The sequence below is a fragment of the Heterocephalus glaber genome, unplaced genomic scaffold (genome assembly GCF_053883595.1).
Source record: "Heterocephalus glaber isolate CG9 unplaced genomic scaffold, H.glaber_assembly_v1.0 deba00001463, whole genome shotgun sequence".
NCBI lineage: Eukaryota > Metazoa > Chordata > Mammalia > Rodentia > Bathyergidae > Heterocephalus > Heterocephalus glaber.
This window is the reverse complement of record NW_028258310.1, coordinates 16,690,929-16,707,902: the sequence shown is the minus strand read 5'-3', so window position 1 is coordinate 16,707,902 and position 16,974 is coordinate 16,690,929. Positions and strand designations below refer to the sequence as shown.

General features: G+C 36.2%; 1 long non-coding RNA gene across 1 annotated transcript; it reads left to right on the top strand.

Annotated features, from left to right (window-relative positions):
• The first annotated feature begins 2,463 nt into the window (after positions 1 to 2,463).
• Positions 2,464 to 13,635, top strand: LOC106010182 (uncharacterized). Its single transcript, XR_001184088.3, has 4 exons — positions 2,464 to 2,670; positions 3,606 to 3,666; positions 4,694 to 4,945; positions 13,264 to 13,635. It is a non-coding gene; the product is annotated as an uncharacterized LOC106010182 (long non-coding RNA).
• Positions 13,636 to 16,974: the final 3,339 nt, after the last annotated feature.

Genomic DNA, 16,974 nt, shown 5'->3' with positions numbered 1-16,974 from the left:
ACAAAATAATTTCCCAAGTGTTTCAATATAAAAGGTTCTAAAGTTTTTACATGGATTCTTTCTTTCTGATTGTCAATAAATATTTTGGTGTATCTGAAATCATAGAAAATTTTCACTTAAAAGCAGGACCAATTAATTGATTCTTTATAAGTTACATTGGTGTTTCAAATTTGATGTTTAAACTTCCAAGTATATAGCATGTTGTAATAGTAAAGTGTTATAATGGTAAAGTCATCAAATATATAGGAAGATTATTATTTCACTCTCAAGAGGAAATATTATGCCATAAGCGGGTAAAGCCTCTGTAATCCCTCATTGGAAGCGTTCCTGTCAATGTCACTGTAGTTTCAACAACTATGTGCTATTACTTTTCAGGAACTAGGGTTTATTTCCCTAAAGGGCAATGCAAGGAATGTCATGTGAGGCCATAGAAAAGTAGACTTTTAAAATATGAAAACATTTTAGGATAAAAATTATATTTGGATTAGGCAAGTTATGTGTCCTCAGTTTAATATGAGTTCCAATTTATAGTTCAAACAAGAAATCTCTTGTACCTTTGTGGTCACAAAAGAGTGATTTTTCTTTTTGGATTTAGGTCCATCCTTCCCGAGTTGACACCAGTTTCTGAGAACTCACTGGGGTTCTGCATACAGAATATCTTGCACTGAATTCTCCCTCTCTGGGCACACAGTCATACTGTTCAGGTGCCAAGTCCTGCATTTGCTTTGAAAGCTACTTCAATTGGCTGCCCCAAATAGCTTGAGGATTTAACTTCTCTTCATGAGTCATTCAATCTCTTCAAATCCTCTGAAACATTTTCTTCAAGATTCAACTCAAGAAACACTTACTGTAGATCTCTTATAATAGTGACTATATTAGATATACAAAGCTAGATAAAATTCAGGTTCCCATTCTTACAGTATGAGATAAACTGCTGTGAAATTGAATGACTGCTACACTGTGGCCAAGTGCTAGAATAGCAGATGGAAAGGAACAAAGAGAAGAATCAGGAGTCAGACTTGAATTTTGGGCTCCATTACTTACTAGCTTTCTGTGTTGCTTAGGCTAGGCCACTTCCCTAACTGAACCTCAGTTACCTGCCCTATTAATCTAGGATAACCATACTACATGCCTCAGAGGACTACTGGGAGGACCAAATGAAATAATCAAAATAAACCTTGTGTCATAGTGCTGAGTGTACGGGCATTTTTTATTAATACTCATATACTCTTTTTACATGCCTACAATACTTGCAATTTACCAAAGTACATTTATTTAAGTGTTAGAAAATTTTCAAAGTGGACAGGACTACAGAAATCATGTAGCTTAGTAATAACAGACACCTATAACACTTAGAGTCCCAGTGAGACAAAAAAAATCCGCCAGTTATTTAAACAAAAATAATTTAACATAAAGAATTGTTAGCTAGGCATAATGTTGTCAGATATATGACCAAAAACAGAAAGCCTAAAAACAGTAACTGTAGGAAGCAGCTATTACTCTTAGGGCTAGAGGAAGAAAAAGAAGAGCCTACTAAACCTTGGAAGCTTGGAAGAGGAGCCCTGGAGCTGAAAAAGGGACCTGCTCAGTTCTGCCTGTGCTCAGAGGGGAGACACTTTGGAGCTGGTTTTAGACTTCAGAGAAGGAGGCATTGATTGGCCGGTGTTTGGGCTGGTGTACTGAGAAGAGTGCAGTGAAGCTGGTTCTACATACATTGGGAGAACTGTGTATTGGATTCAGCTGCCGAAGAGACCAGCCCCTTCTGAGGTGAAGAAACTAGGGGGCAACACTCACAGGAATAGGAGGGGAGGAGAGGGCTCCCTAGCTTCCTGGGTCTAGTTCTTTCAACAACTGACTGCATCTTGATCTGAGATTCAAGCCAACCCTATGTTTTTCAAATACATCCACTGTTATTTTTTAAGTTATCTAGAATCTCTAGTTCTAGAGGAAGAAAAGTCTTAACTAATACAAATTTTGTGAGTCAGAGACTGAAATGAATATCTTGCCAGAGTAATGAGTTTTATACCAGGCATTGAATGCAGGGCCTTTGCACTGAGCTACATCCTGAACAATCTCTCTCTCTCTCTCTAAATTTTGAGACAGGATCTCACTAAGTAACTAAGTTGACTGGGTTTAAATTTAGGATCCTCAACCTCCTAGAGTACTAGAATTACAAGTGTGTGCTGAGGGCAGGGGTTTTAGCTCAGTGGTACCACTCCTGCCTCACAAGCACAAGGTCCTGAGTTTGATCCCCAGTACCAAAAAAAGAAAACAAAAAAAAAAAAGAAAAGAAAAAAGAAGTGTGTGTCATCACACCTGGTTAATGCATAACCAATCTCCACAAGAGCATATACGGTATTTGTAAAATCCACACTAAATGTTGCAATTAATTCAAAGAAATGGATTAAAGTTTTGCCCTCATGAATTTGGACATGACCCCAGATACTGTTTGTGTACTTTACTGGGATTCCTTGGTACAGCTTTATAATTCTGGAATGACTCTTACTGCTTCTGTCTTTGGAGCATGGCTGTGCATATGAAGCTACTGAGAAGAGTGGCCAAAGCAATTTGGAAGGAATGACTCTTCACAAGATTTAGTTCCGTCTCATACTTCCAGGGCTGGTGAAAGGAAATCTCTCATTTCTAAAAGAGAATTTCAGCTGTTCTGAAGTAAGTGAGCTAACTGGTAGCTCAGAAAATATGTTCATTTTTCATGTCAAATTTGGTGGTGTGGTTAATTTCAGCTAACACTTTCGTGCATCTAGCATTCTCAGCATCATTATTGTCAACTCTCTGGTGCCAAAAAATGCCTGGAATAGCCTGTGGTATATGTTGCAGTAGTGCAAGGCATGAATGTTCATCTGGAAATTATTTTGAGTAGAAAGTGATGTTTCCTTATTCCATCAAGAACAATCATTTTGGATCACATATAAGGCCAGATTTGGTGTTCAAAACAAAAACTATTTGGCACTAAAGGGGGTAACGGAAAGAAAAACTAGCAACAAGTATGAGTGAAAAAAAATCAGTAAATCGGCAGCACAAAATACTAGCTGAGCTTTTTTTTTTCATGGATGTCTTAATGCCTTCTGATAAAGACTTGTCCAAATTGTAGAGTAGGGTGGTTGAAAGATGGGGAGGGACTTAAAAAAGAAGAATTAAGTTAACTAAAACTGTACACTTGGTCTGTACAACACCAAGACGTACTAGAATAAAATTTTCACCTACATCTATTGTTTTTATGTGTTTTAATGTTGTAGCTACAGCCATACATACCAACTATCAGTTTAGAATATTTGACAGGCAATTTCATTGTGCGTATTAGGAAACACCTGGTCTACCATCACATTATTTATGTAGTGCTGGCTCATTCTACACATCTAGGCTATTCTGAAGTTTAATCTTGCTTGGATAAATCCTTCTAAAATACATCTTAATTAATGTGTATAGGCCAAAGTGATATGGTCAGAGACTACCATGGGGACAAAGGACAAACAAATTCCTGGGCCCTTAAATTGTTATTTATTGAAAGCATAATTTGTGTTTTCTTCTAAGACAATCAGGGACTTAAAAATAGCTTTTGCTGAAACCTATGACTCTTTGTTTAGGCCTGCAGATGCTGAATAAGTACCTACAAGCAAAAAAAAAAAAAATCTTGACCTCTATCTTGTATCCTTTATTACCTCAAAAATTTGGATATAATCATTTAGGGAAGGTTGGCAAAACAAGGTTTATTGGCCCTAAATTTACCTAGCCTATCTCATTCTTCTTCAAGATTGAGGACACCAAGATAAGAGTAACTAAAATAATTCTCAGGGGCATCAGCTTGAACAACATCCAGTTTCAGATCCTCTCCCTGCAGCAACACCCAGAGGTTTCCAGCATTGTCCTAAACCTCGCAGACCACTCCGTGATGAGATCAACTTCTGAAGCAAGAACAGTCATCTTATGGGAACCAAATTGCCCCTCAAACCATGATGATTCCTCTTGAACTAGAAAGCAGGACCTCAGCCCACCACATCACCCTGTAAAATTGGTCTCCATTCTTTTATGAAGGGGCCAGTCTGATTCACCTCTTTAGATCTCTTCCATCTGCTCTTATTTTCCTTTGTTAGGGGACTGGCTTAAGCTGTGTCAGAGCTGTGTTCCCCTTTATTTTCTCTTACTTTCCAAGTAACGCTTTTGCTGTACATTAATACTGTTGCTTTAGTTCCAATTTCTGTAATCATGAAAGCAAGGACCCATACTAGCTGGTGACAAAGTGTTTGCAACTAAATCCTTTCTCTTTTGTGCTCCATTTCATTGTACTGCATGACAACCATTAAGTATTTAGAGAAAAACTGATGGCGGAAAAAAGCCTTTAATTGGATTTGGATGGAAATGCCCTGATTAGAAGCCTAAATTGTGTAAGACTAAACACTGTACAATTCATATAAATCTGGAAATAAAGAATTTCTGGTATTTGTGTAGGTTAGTTCCTGAGCCCATGTGATATGAAAGCTCCCCTGAGGAGCTTCTACCTGCTCTTCTGTTTCTGCCACTCTTAAACCCTCACTTCCAGGTGTCAACTTGTTATGTCACCTTGAAGTTTCTGTGATCATATTATAAGGACTATTGTATTAACATTGGACCCAGCTGGATAATCTAGGCTACTCTCTCACATTTGAAGATCCTTAACTCAATCATACATGCGAAGTTTTTGCCGCTCACAGGTTATGGGGATCAGGGCATAGACCCTCCCCCACAACTTAATTGGATTGAAATTATTCTCTATGTGATTCCAAATAACTGACCTCCAACCTGAATGTGTATAATTCATGTGAACTTCTAAACATTCCTTTCCCACCCTTTCAGCTTCAAAAGGTGATATATTGTGCTTTCATCATCAATCATCATCATCATCATCATCATCCTGAGAAAGTCTAAAACATAATTACAGAACTTTAAGGTAAAGTAACATCAAATTTCTACTAGTCTAGGATCAGTTGAGTATTTATTTCTATGTTCTTGAGGCCTGGAGATGGAAAATAAAACACTTGAATTTATTTATAAAATTCTCACTTAAATAGTCTTCCACAATCCCCATTGAATCCCTGGCAACTTACTCTTCCAATGGTTTCCTTCTTTAGCAAAGAGCATCGAGAGAGTATTAAACTTGATGTAATAAAAATGTTCAGCATCTTGATCAAGGAAACAGATATACATTTTCTAGTATGATTAGACAGAATTTGAAGTCTCTTCAGATCTTCAATTTCTATGATTCTGTTGAAGGGTTTCTTAAAATGATATTGATGCTAATATCAATGTAATACAGTACTTTAAAGAAACTGCCAATCTGTAACTCACTCTAGTATTGCTCACTAGTGAACTTCTGTTGCTAAAGTTTTTCAAAGGCCTATCACATAGTTTGTCAATAATTTTCAGTGATCCTTGTACTTGGTACCAGTGTAGTAAAAAAAGAGCTGAGATTTATAGTTGAATGAATCTGGACTCAGATTTTAGCAATGCTATAGGCATGTATGCCAATTTCTCTAAACTATTGCTTCCTTAGTGGAAAAAAGGGAATAGCAAGACCCATATTGCAGGGACTGGGGAATTAGATGTGATAATGATGGAAAGTACTAGGTGCTGCCTACTGCATAGTAGACACTCAATAAATGCTAACCCCAGACATTCTGCCAATGTTTATCTTCTCCAGTGTGTGGCAGGAACTGAGCTTGGCTCTAATTGCTTCCTTTTCCTCATCAAATTCATCATCTTTCACAGAAAAGAAGCAAACTGCCTCTAATTTGACCCCTAACGACCTTGTCAAACTGTATTAATGTCCATAATAAAAAACAAGAGCAAATATGTTAATGAATAGTAAGATTATAGTTCTAGTGTAAAGAATAATTAATTGTTAGCTTGAGTGAAGCTCCATGTCTTCTGATGGCTGCTGTTATATAAAATTATGAACTGTAAGAAACAAAAGGCCAGTAATGGTCACATGTGGCTGGCACGAGGGACTGTTATAGTCCAGGAATTCTCAGGTCAAAGATATGTTAATTATTGAAACAAAACATGACTATAATCTATTCTTTATTGTGCTGTTTTTATAAACAAATTTGTTACAACTTTTAGCTACACTGTTTGTTTTCTTTCCTTATTTATGATAGGAACAAACTGATCAAAATTAGATGTAAAAACGTGTTAGTCTTTTCAGTTTCTTATTTCTTTCAAACTTTTCTGACATATTTTGTGCTCCTTAAATACAGAGAAAGATTATGTTGTTAAATGTCAAAGGTAGATGTCTCAACATTATGTTCCTCTACCTTGGGTCTGAACAGCAAATGCATTTGAGGTCATTATACTCCCAAAATAAGAAATGTATATTGTTCTGAAATTTCTCAAGTTTAGCTCTCTTTCCTTAGACCAGCATTGTTGTATCTTATTTGGGACTGCCAATGCAGGTTATAGATTCAGCAGTGGTATAATAGTTACATTCCCATCTACCCATTCCTTGTGATTAAAAAAAATTTTTTCTTAATGAAATTATTTTTTCTTTATACCTCACATACATGTATTTTAGAAAACACACTTATGCCTCTAATATCTGTAAACTATTTTGGACTCTGAATGATTAACTTCCGTCTTACGTTGCTTAGTAAGAAGTAGTCTGAAGTTCACTCATTGAAACACACACATGCACATGCACACACACCTGGCACAGAGCCTCTTTATGTAGTAAAAAAAGGAGTAGAGTATTCTGTGGTACAGAATCAAGGGTGTAGAGGTTGGGCCTGTTAGTTAAAATTAATTTAACTTGAATGTTCATTTACTACCCCTTTTATAATTATTATGCCTCTCAAGACTTAATGAAATTTCAGAACATGACACTGATGGGGTAGTTTTGTTACTAAATAAATTCTGGATAAATAAAATTCAAAGCCAAGAATCTGAAAGCTTCATTGCTGCAGGAATATAAATTCACTGAATTATTAGTGGGAACCAAGGAAATTTGTAAGCTTTAAATTTATCTCAATTCAGAAAAGAGCACTAGAGATATTTTGCTACTTAAATTGTGTGTACTTATCAAGATTAAAGGATTTTTCTTAAGCCAAATTATAGCTCTCTAGTACTTCCTGTGGAAACTATCTAGCATGACTATTAATGTGTAGCTCATCTTCTCAGAGAGTCATTACTAATTGTAAATTACTATTAAGTATGACTATGCTCTTAATTACAGTAGGTTTTGGACTGGTCAGTAGAAGGTCAGTGGAGAGGAATCATTTTCCCTTCCAATAATGTGAATGGCATATATCATGATTTAAAATTTTCTAGCGTCCTTAAAATTTAAAAAGTATGATTATCAACATTATAAATTAAACCTTATGCATTATGTTCTCTCATACAAAATCAGAAGTCCACTGATTTCACTTATCTCTAATGTGCTTCTATTTCCTATATAAGAAGACCTTAGACTCAGTTTACTAGTGTAAATTATTACTTTTTAGTATTACACATGTTCTTTTTCAAGAATTATTATGTTTTCACCCTGTTTTATATTGCTGTAAAATAATTATACAAAAGATTCTATATTAAAAAAGCATTAATCTTCTTTATTATTCTTTGTTAAATAATTTACTCATCCTTGGACTCTATTTTGATTTTTCTTTTTCGGCCTTTAGGATTTTTTAGTCTTTAGAAATCTGTGGGGCTTGTTTTATTACTACTTATCATTTTATCCAAAATGTGGTATTTTGATAATTTTGTTTTATTTTTTCTTATTATTTTATTTAATTGCTGTGGAGAAGAGCTCTGAGGACAAGCTGAGTTTTTTTTCCTTTACAAGTAATATTTTCCCCCTGCAAAACCCAACCTCCTCTGCCTGACTCCTTATAAGAAATTAACTTTCCTTTCGACATTCAAATATTTAACCAGGATATGACCAAGTGCTGATCTCATCTTAATATTGTTGCTGGCTATATGATGAACACCTTTGATCTGCAAAATCAGATCGTCAGCTCAGGGAAGTATTTTTCTATGTGCATAACTTTTATTTTGATTTCAGTACTTCTTTCTCATTTTCATTTGTCTGTGATCTAAGAGAGGGATTCTGTCTTCTCCTTTACACAGGTAATTCAGTTTCCACAGTAATGATTCTACTCTTTATTGGTTATAATGCAGTTTAAAATTTTAATTATAGTAATATTAGTCTCTTCCTATTTTTCATATTTACCTAGTTCACTTTATTTTTCTGTATATGACAATGATCTAATCTTTCTCCTTTGTCTCAGAGTTGTTTTATTGAAATTTATTATGAGCACAAAGCAGGTGCTATCTGAATTTGATTTCTGTTTTAATATATAATTTTTTCAGGTAGATAGGTACTCTGTCTCTGTTTTTTGATTACAGGGTTATCTACCTTGGTTTTGCAGAATCTTTTCATATATTCTATATTGTTTATCCATCCTTGAACATGAAGAGATTGAGTTAGGCCTGACATTAAGTATAAATCAGGTAGGAAGTTTCTGTGTGGGTCCTCAATTCCTAATATGCCTAAATCCATTAGGTTAGACTCTTCGGTGTTTAGATTGGAGGACTAGCTGATGTAAGTTTTCATGGTTAGGTCAGTGATCTCACCAGCCAGTTAGGCATGGAGAAAGATGTAGGGCTTTAGGAAAGTCCAGAAGAACCAATTTGTCTCTGAACCATTACTCCCTGAGTTTGGTGAGGCATGGGCACTGGGAGTGACCTTTTTGTGTCTGTTGTATCCACTGCGTCAGCTTTTGCACCTACTCTGTGTCCCTGTCTGATCTCTTTACTACTGTCCAAGGCTCAGAAGAGCTCCCCAATACTAACAGATGCCAGTCATTCTGGAATTTTCCCTTTAATAGGCCACACTTACTTTTAATATCCCTCAAAGAGCTGCTTATCATCCATGGTGGTGAAGTGGTTCCTAATGGAAAGTTCTCTATTTCTTCTGCTAGCTACCATTGCAAAGGAAAAGAAATAAAAATCTAATTCTCCCTCCTCCCTTTAGGGAGTGTGAGTGTGTTCTATCTATTTGCTTAATAAATATGCGTTAAATTTAATTATTGTTGAATTGTCTTCCTACAGTTTTAAGTAGAATGACCCCTCCTACGTACCAACAACAACAAAAAAGATTATCAGAAATTTCTGGAAATACAGCTTTTGTAAAATAACACTTCTGACAACCAATCTAACAACTTCAGTGATGATATTGCTTAGGGAAGTTCAGGAGTCTAATTCTACAGCAAATTTCAGGTGGAATGTCCTTCTTAAGGTAGCCACCCACCATCGCAGGTCAGTAAGTAACAGTGACTTTCACTCTTTTAAAGGAAAAACACTAATGCAAATGTTGATCAACATCTATTAACAATGACTGAGCAATGCTCATTGCTTGGAAAGGTGAGAGGGTTAAAATTTGAATCATTTTCTGAGGAAACCTGTTCAAGTCAGGCTATAACTTCATACTTCTGAGAGCATGACAGGATTGTATCCCTAGGATTTTTCTTCAAATCTCTAGATTCTACTTTTTCCGCCTTGTTTTTTGTTTCTCTTGAGCACTTCCATGCCCAGACTAGGAGGCTATTTTAGTATCACTGTTCCGTAAATTCTTTAGATTAACCTTTAGTGGCACCAAAATAGCCTAAGTATGTGGATATACAGATCTTAATTAATTTTTAAGGCATAATAGAGTTCCTAGATACAATATATGTTTTAAAAAAGAAAAGAATTAGAAAACAGCTTATCTAAGGAACTTACAAATCAATAAGATAAACAACCATACCAAATGAGAAGCAGAAAATATAAGCAGACATTTCACAGAAGAAAAAATCCAGGTGATCACAAACATAGAAAGAGACAGCCTTACTAATACCCAGAGAAATACAAATTAAAACATCCTGATGACATTTCACAACAGTAAAATTGACAGAGTCTAGGAAGTTTGTTAAATGAAGTGTTGGTAGGGGAAAAGAAACTCTTAATCACTGATGGCAGAAGTACCAATTGATACAACTGCTTTGGACAGTGATTTTGTGATAGTAAGCAGAGTCGACTATCTATCTATCTATCTATCTATCTATCTATCTATCTATCTATCTATCTATGTCCTATGACCTTCCATTTGGCTTCTGGGTTTCCACCCTAGCGAAATCTTTGTACTTCTCTGAGCCATTCTTTTAATAACAATAAATTGGAAATGACTCAGATGTCTATCAGCAAGAGAATGGAAACTACTAAACTGTGGTATATTGATGAAGATGGAATGTTATGCAATACCAAAGTAAATGAACATTCTCATATGTCAACATGGACAGGTTTTAAAGGCAGTGTTGAATGAGAAAAAGGGATTACATTTTGATACCACTTATTTAAATTTAAAATGGCAAGCAATGGTAATACAGCATTTAATGAATATATGTGAATATATACACATTGTATGATTATATGTGTGAATTAAATATATTTCATTTTAGAAGAGTTTATCTTCTAGGATTGGAGAGATGTAAATGTATCTGTGGATGGAAAAAGAGAAGATGGCAATTTTCTTGTAATGTGTGTGCCCATTTCCTTAAATAAAAGAGCTCTGGAAGTAAATACTGCAAAGCATGGCTCACTTACAATAGTGGGTACATTAGTATTTGCTGTATTTCCTTGTAAATATTAGGCTTTTGTATTAAAAAAAAAAAAGGGATCCTGTACATATACTCTTTGGGCCCCTAATCTGTCACTAAATTCTCTGCTGGTCCTATGGGTGCCAGAACATCAGCAACATGCTGGAGGGCTTGCCTGTCCTTTCTGCACATGGGAAGCTGTTTTCTAGCTCTTGATTTTGTCTAGACATAGTTTTTCTGCAGTGTTTTTCTCAGCTGCACATATGTTAAATACCTCTGAAAAGTGACATCAATCCACTTTCAGGGGAGAAACAATTTTAAAACTGCAATTCATCTGCAATGATTCTTATTTTTAATATTTTAGGATAAATATTAAAATGTCATCTAAATGACAACAGTGCAAATAATGGATTTTTATACTCAGACATTATTGTTATCTACTTCATCTGCAATGTTATTTGATACCTTAGGAGAACAAGATTCTTTATAAAAGTAGATTGTGATCTCTCTGTTTTAAAACACAACATGAGAGGTAGACATCTTTTCTTCTTACATTTCCAATCTAATAATCCTCCTTTTCAATAGCCTTAGTGTTATAAAAAAATAAAATTCAGAAAAAGAGTTGTACTTCTATGGACCTCACCAGAATCATGTGGAGGGTTTTGAAGTGTTTTAAAGGAAATTTCTGCCTTGCCTTAGGCTAGAGTAAGGGCTAGGAGTGAAGAGGGTGGATCCATAGGAAAGAAGGCTCAGCTCTGGTGTGAAGTGCTGTGGTGATTAGAGGAAATGACTTATCAGTTCCTTTGTGATCTCCAAAAGAAACCATTTGTGAAATCAATGGCTGCCTGGCAGAGCCCATCAACTGGCGGTCAAAGATATATATCTTCATTACTATCAGTTACCTGTGTCCTTTGGGTGGCTAGAAGGGACCTAAATTCTATAGGCCAGAGCACCATCATGAGTAAAGGCATCACACTGATTTACATGCAATTATTATATGCAAGGGGAAGCTTGGCACTACTTTATCTTACAGGAAATCAAATGCTGGCTTAACTGTTATTATCTAGACAGCTTAATATGTTCCTTATGAGAAAATTTCCAATCTATATCAACCCACTTACAAGAACTAATAGATAGAGTGGAAAACATAAAATATAATTACTGTGGCAATGATGTGCACAATCACTTCAGCTGCTGGGCTACTTTGGGATGTTTAAACAGCTAATGTGAAGTCAGGAAGGGGAGAACATTTTTCTGATTAGTGCTGTGTAGGGAATACTGAGAAAAAGTACATAGAAAATGCTTGTAGCCATGTGAAATAGCCCAAGTGGAGCTGAAATAAGACCCCCTTTCATCCTACAAGTTATTTTGGGGTTAGAATGTTTAAATAAAAACAAGATGGATAGTTCCTCAGGATTTCAGAGCTGGAACAGAGAACCTTTTGCTGAGGCAAGGAGGAATGGTGGAGGCAGTCACATTCCAATGAAAAAGTCCTCTACCATGGAGGTTTGGCTCAGAAAGCAGTGGCTGGGCATCTGGAGCCTGAAGACTTACACCTTTTAATGGGGAATACCTCTTTTTTTAAATTTTTTTAAATTTTTTTTTTTGGGGGGGCGAAATATCTCTTTATAGGTCCTTGGAAATTTTGGATCCTTGTGGTCTGGCATGGCTAGGAGATTGCATCGTAGTGTAAATAAGCCACACTGGGCTTCAGCATTTTTCTTCTAAACAATTCAAATAGACCTTAAGATAGTTATTGGGACTTTGTGGGGTGAGGGTCACATAAATAACAGCTCACTTGCCCCTTTGGATTTAGAAGTCATTGAAAAATATATTACTGGAAAGGACGTGGCTAAACATCAAAATGCCATGTTTAGTGGTTCAGTTGAATTGGAACAACTTGGATCTGCAACTACCAGTACTTTCTCTGAATGAAGCTCACTACCCAGCCACAGGCCTCTCCTAAGGCAGGACACTCAGGTTATATTCTGGGACACGGCTGTTCCTATAGTTTGAAGGCTGAGGCCCATGGTCCAGCCCTTCTCCCCAGTTCACTCAACTACTCAGGGAGGAGAAGGAGGAGGAAGAGGAAAAAGAAGGGAGTAGTAAGAGGCAGACCCAAATATTTCTCCCACACTTTTCCTGCTTAATGTTTCTCTGTATAGAAATATGAAAAGTATTATATTATCTCTATAATGGTCCTTGACCATATCAAAGATCTATTTATTCTAATTACATCTTTGGGCTAAGATTAGTCAACATATAGGAATATATATTTTGGAATTGCCAGGAGCACTCAGATATCAACTCTGGGAAATTATAAACTAACAGTTATTGAGTATTAGCCATGTCAGTCTAAGCTGCTCATCTACAGATGCAAAATCAAAAGCCCTTATAAGAGCAATTTGCTCAGGGTCAGAGTTAGTTAACTGCAGGCTGGGACCAGTAGCCAGGGTTCTTTCTCCTTGGGTAAGGCTTCCTTTTAAGGAACTGTATTCATATCAGTACTGGGATATTACTAGTAAATATTTTGGTGGGAGTGGTGCTACTTACAATCTGACAATCTCTGTTCCAATAACATGTTATCCTATTTCATCCTTACAATCATAGTGAAATTGATAATATAATTGTTTTCATTTAACAGATAAAAAAATTCATTCTCTAAGAGAGAAGAGAGACTTGTCCAAGGTCATTCAGCAAATGAGTGAGGACTCAGATCCACCCAACATTCTTCCCTAAATCAAAGCTATGAAAGATCATTAGGGAAGATCTTGCCTAATCTTCCAATTCTACTGCACGGAAACAGGAAGTATGATTCCAAAGAATGGGCCTATGAGTGCACTTCCAAACCACAGCTAATTTTCCCTAAGAGTCTTCCGGATGGTGGGTTTTTTGAGTACTTTCCAGAAAAAAAAAGTCAATTAATATCTTACTGTTACTTGTACATAGAATTGTATATAACTGTTCAATAAATTGCAAAACAGAGCCTCTGGCTTCACACATTACTGATAATGAACATCAGAACTTTGGTTGGTTCAATTAACACATTGTAATTTCACTCAATGAGATGACTTTCAATTAAAAACTTGTTAACTGCATACAGAGACTAGAAGAAAGGCCAAATGCTAACATGTGGCATCCTTTAATTACATGAAGAAATGTTTGGAATTCAAAGGTGATGGGAAGCATTTTGATCTCCGCATAATGAACAATTGTTCATTATCATAGTCCTATCGAATTCTAATTACTTACAGGAATTATATGATCCCTTAAATATTAGAAGTGGCAAATACAGTGTATACAATATTTTCATGAAGTAAGATTACTACAGGTTTAATAGTGAAATACAGTGAAGTCTTCCAAAATTTTTGTTGTGTTTATGCAGAGTCAGTGAGGTAAACAATACAGTTAGAATCAGGCAGACTACCAGATAACATGTTGACCTTCACTTTCTTCCCACTTCCTTCAGACAAAGGAAGCTTGGGAGGAGTAACAGGGGTACCTGCAGATAACGTTTAAAAAGGAAAGATGGTCAAGACATGAGCTCTTGAGCCACAGATTTTTAACTATATCACTTTCCCAGAGGAAAGTTAACTTTCTATGGGGAAAGTTAATCAATGCAGAACTGGAAAATCTGCCCGGATAAAGAATAGTCTGTGGTGCTGAAGTTTTGGCCCCATGTTCTAATGTTGAACTTGATCAGCTAGGGGTACTTGAAGGACTCTTGCTGAGATTGGCCAGGCCCAAGCTGTCTAAAATGAAAAGTTCAAACTGTCTAAAATGAAAACAGGATAAAACTTTGGCTTTTTTCTCCAAATTTGAAGGACCCATTCTTAAATTTTAGCATTTCCATGAGGGGTTGCCTGGTCAGGAGTATAGATTCCAGTGAAGGAGGCCTGAGGAAGTCAGAGTCACTCATTGGTAGGCCACAGATCATGGCTGGTCCATAGACATATTTTGTTCGGCTTAAGTAGTGTTTAATTCTTACCTAATTTTAGAATCAAGAGACTTCTACATGAAATAATTGTATTTCTAGCTCTCTTTAAAAGTCAAGATGTAGCTAGCTTAGCTCATGTTTTTCCTGGAGGCTGGAGCTACACTGTGGCTACCCATTCAGGTGAGATATAGACTCCTCACTTTGTTTTGTTTTGTTTTTTTTGGTACCGAGGCTCGAACTCGGGTCCTTGCGCTTGCGCAGCAGGTGGCAAAACCACTGAGCTAAATCCCCGGCCCGATAGACCCCTCACTTTGCACAGAGCAACCCACCACCATTTGACCCCAGCTCTATCTGCCTCTTCACATATATTATTTGCCTGAGCCTCTAGTGTTGGGCTTTACAACTTCTGCTTGATCTGGATTCCTGGAGAACACTAGGAAATATAACCAAGTAAAGATGCAGAGACCTTTCCACCACAACGTTAGTAGTCTGACATAGTCAGTTCCTTGGTTTGGGGCAGTACTGTCTGTCCTTTGAAAAAAGGAGGGCAATAAAACATGGTGAAAATCCTCAGAGGAAGAAAAGAGGGAGAGAAACACTGATGCAGGTAAGTGCCTCCAGTACAGTATCCTTCTTGGAACAGGTAGGTAATGAACTCTCTTTGCCCTTGACTACCCCAAAACAAATTGCCATTTAATTTTTTAATTAAGCTGAAAAAATATCAGCCAGTGAAAAGTACATCAAGCCAATTCTGCTTTCTTGAACTACTTAACCATTAACCTTCATGCTCACATCTACTTTGGTGAAAAGGACATCTATATTTCTGGGATATTAAGGAAAAAATCTTGCTCATCACTGACTGTAAAATGTAGTTCTCTTGCTACATTTATAAAACTGTACAGGTAAAATGAGCTGTGGATTTGAGAATGTGGGTGACACAGGAGAGGAAAGACCAGGGATAGCACAGCCCATCATCAGTATTCAGATTGTTGAAATGTTGCCCATGAATTAATTTGTTTATTCAGGGCTCCCTGAGTAATTCATTCCCGTTATCTTCACTTCTGAATAATGAGTTTGTATCTTTTGAACTTCATGCTATTTCTAAATTGGCCTTAAAACTCATTTCACATTTTAGAATAATAATTCCTTTGTATTAAAAACTATGTGGACAAGGACGTAATAAATAAAATCCTTTGGACCAAAGGAGACCTGAGTCATAGTCTCTGCTCTTCTGTGAACCACTGTGTTACTCAGTGTGGTCATACCACCTCTCTGAGCCTTACTTTTTACTTTGTAAAGAAGATATGAGAACTGGATGATCTTTCAGACTTTTTGAAATTTTTATATTTTGAGAAACAAAGAATTGGGAGATGTTCTTAAATTCGAGGCAGGCTGGTACCACTGGATACTAACAAATAAGTAAAACATAGTAGTTTCCCTCTGGGTTTCTTTATGCAAAGACCTATTTTGATCACTTTCTTTTTTTTTGAAAAAGCATACTTAAGCTAGAAAATCATAAGAAATAACACATACTTTAGATATTTTAAGTTATCACACATTTATTTTCTAATATTTCATAGGGCTAAGGACTTTTTTTTTATTTTTGGGTCTGTTAATTAGTCATCCATTAGAAACTTTGTGACTTCTAGGACTGATTTAATGTGGAGCAAGAATTTAGCCATTGAGAAAGTTTATAACATTTCTTACTTGGTTTCCTTTATCAAGATTAAGCATTTAACTCAGTTTTCACAATACTGTTTTTGCCTTTGTATTTCATTGGTTTAGTTAATATTTAATTACATTACATAATTGTTATAATGTGTGCAAATAGCATAAGCAAAGACAATAATGCTTGGTAAGGATAGAGCTCATATGGAATGCAGGAAAGTACTGGATTTGGGGATACTATACATTAGTGATCAACATGTTGAGGTCCTAGTTAGTACATGGATAATAAAAAGTCAATTAGGGGTGGGGAAGTAGCTGAGTCACAAAGTACTTGTCTATCATGCTTGAGTCCCTGTGTTCAGTCCCCAGTACTACTAAATAAGAAAATAAATAGTCCATAAAATGTAAGTTGATCAATCAGACTGCCAAATGAATGTTTTCTCAGTTCAAATTGATTGCAGGTAAACAAAACAATCCTAATAAACTTAGGCAAGGAAAGCAATTTATTGGAAGGCTCTGAGATGACACACTAAACTGAAGGGAAAGCCAAACAGCTAGTTCTCTGAAAAATAAGAACTTGGGAAACACTGATTATCTCAGGAGCAGGCACTAATGGACAATCTCTTCAGGGTGTCATCACTGGATAAATTGGCTCCAAATGTCTTTTCATCTTTTTGTCACTCTGATCAAGACCAGACTCTCCAGGAGAGACTCGAATTGGTCTATGGCACATATGTACTATCTTAAAGC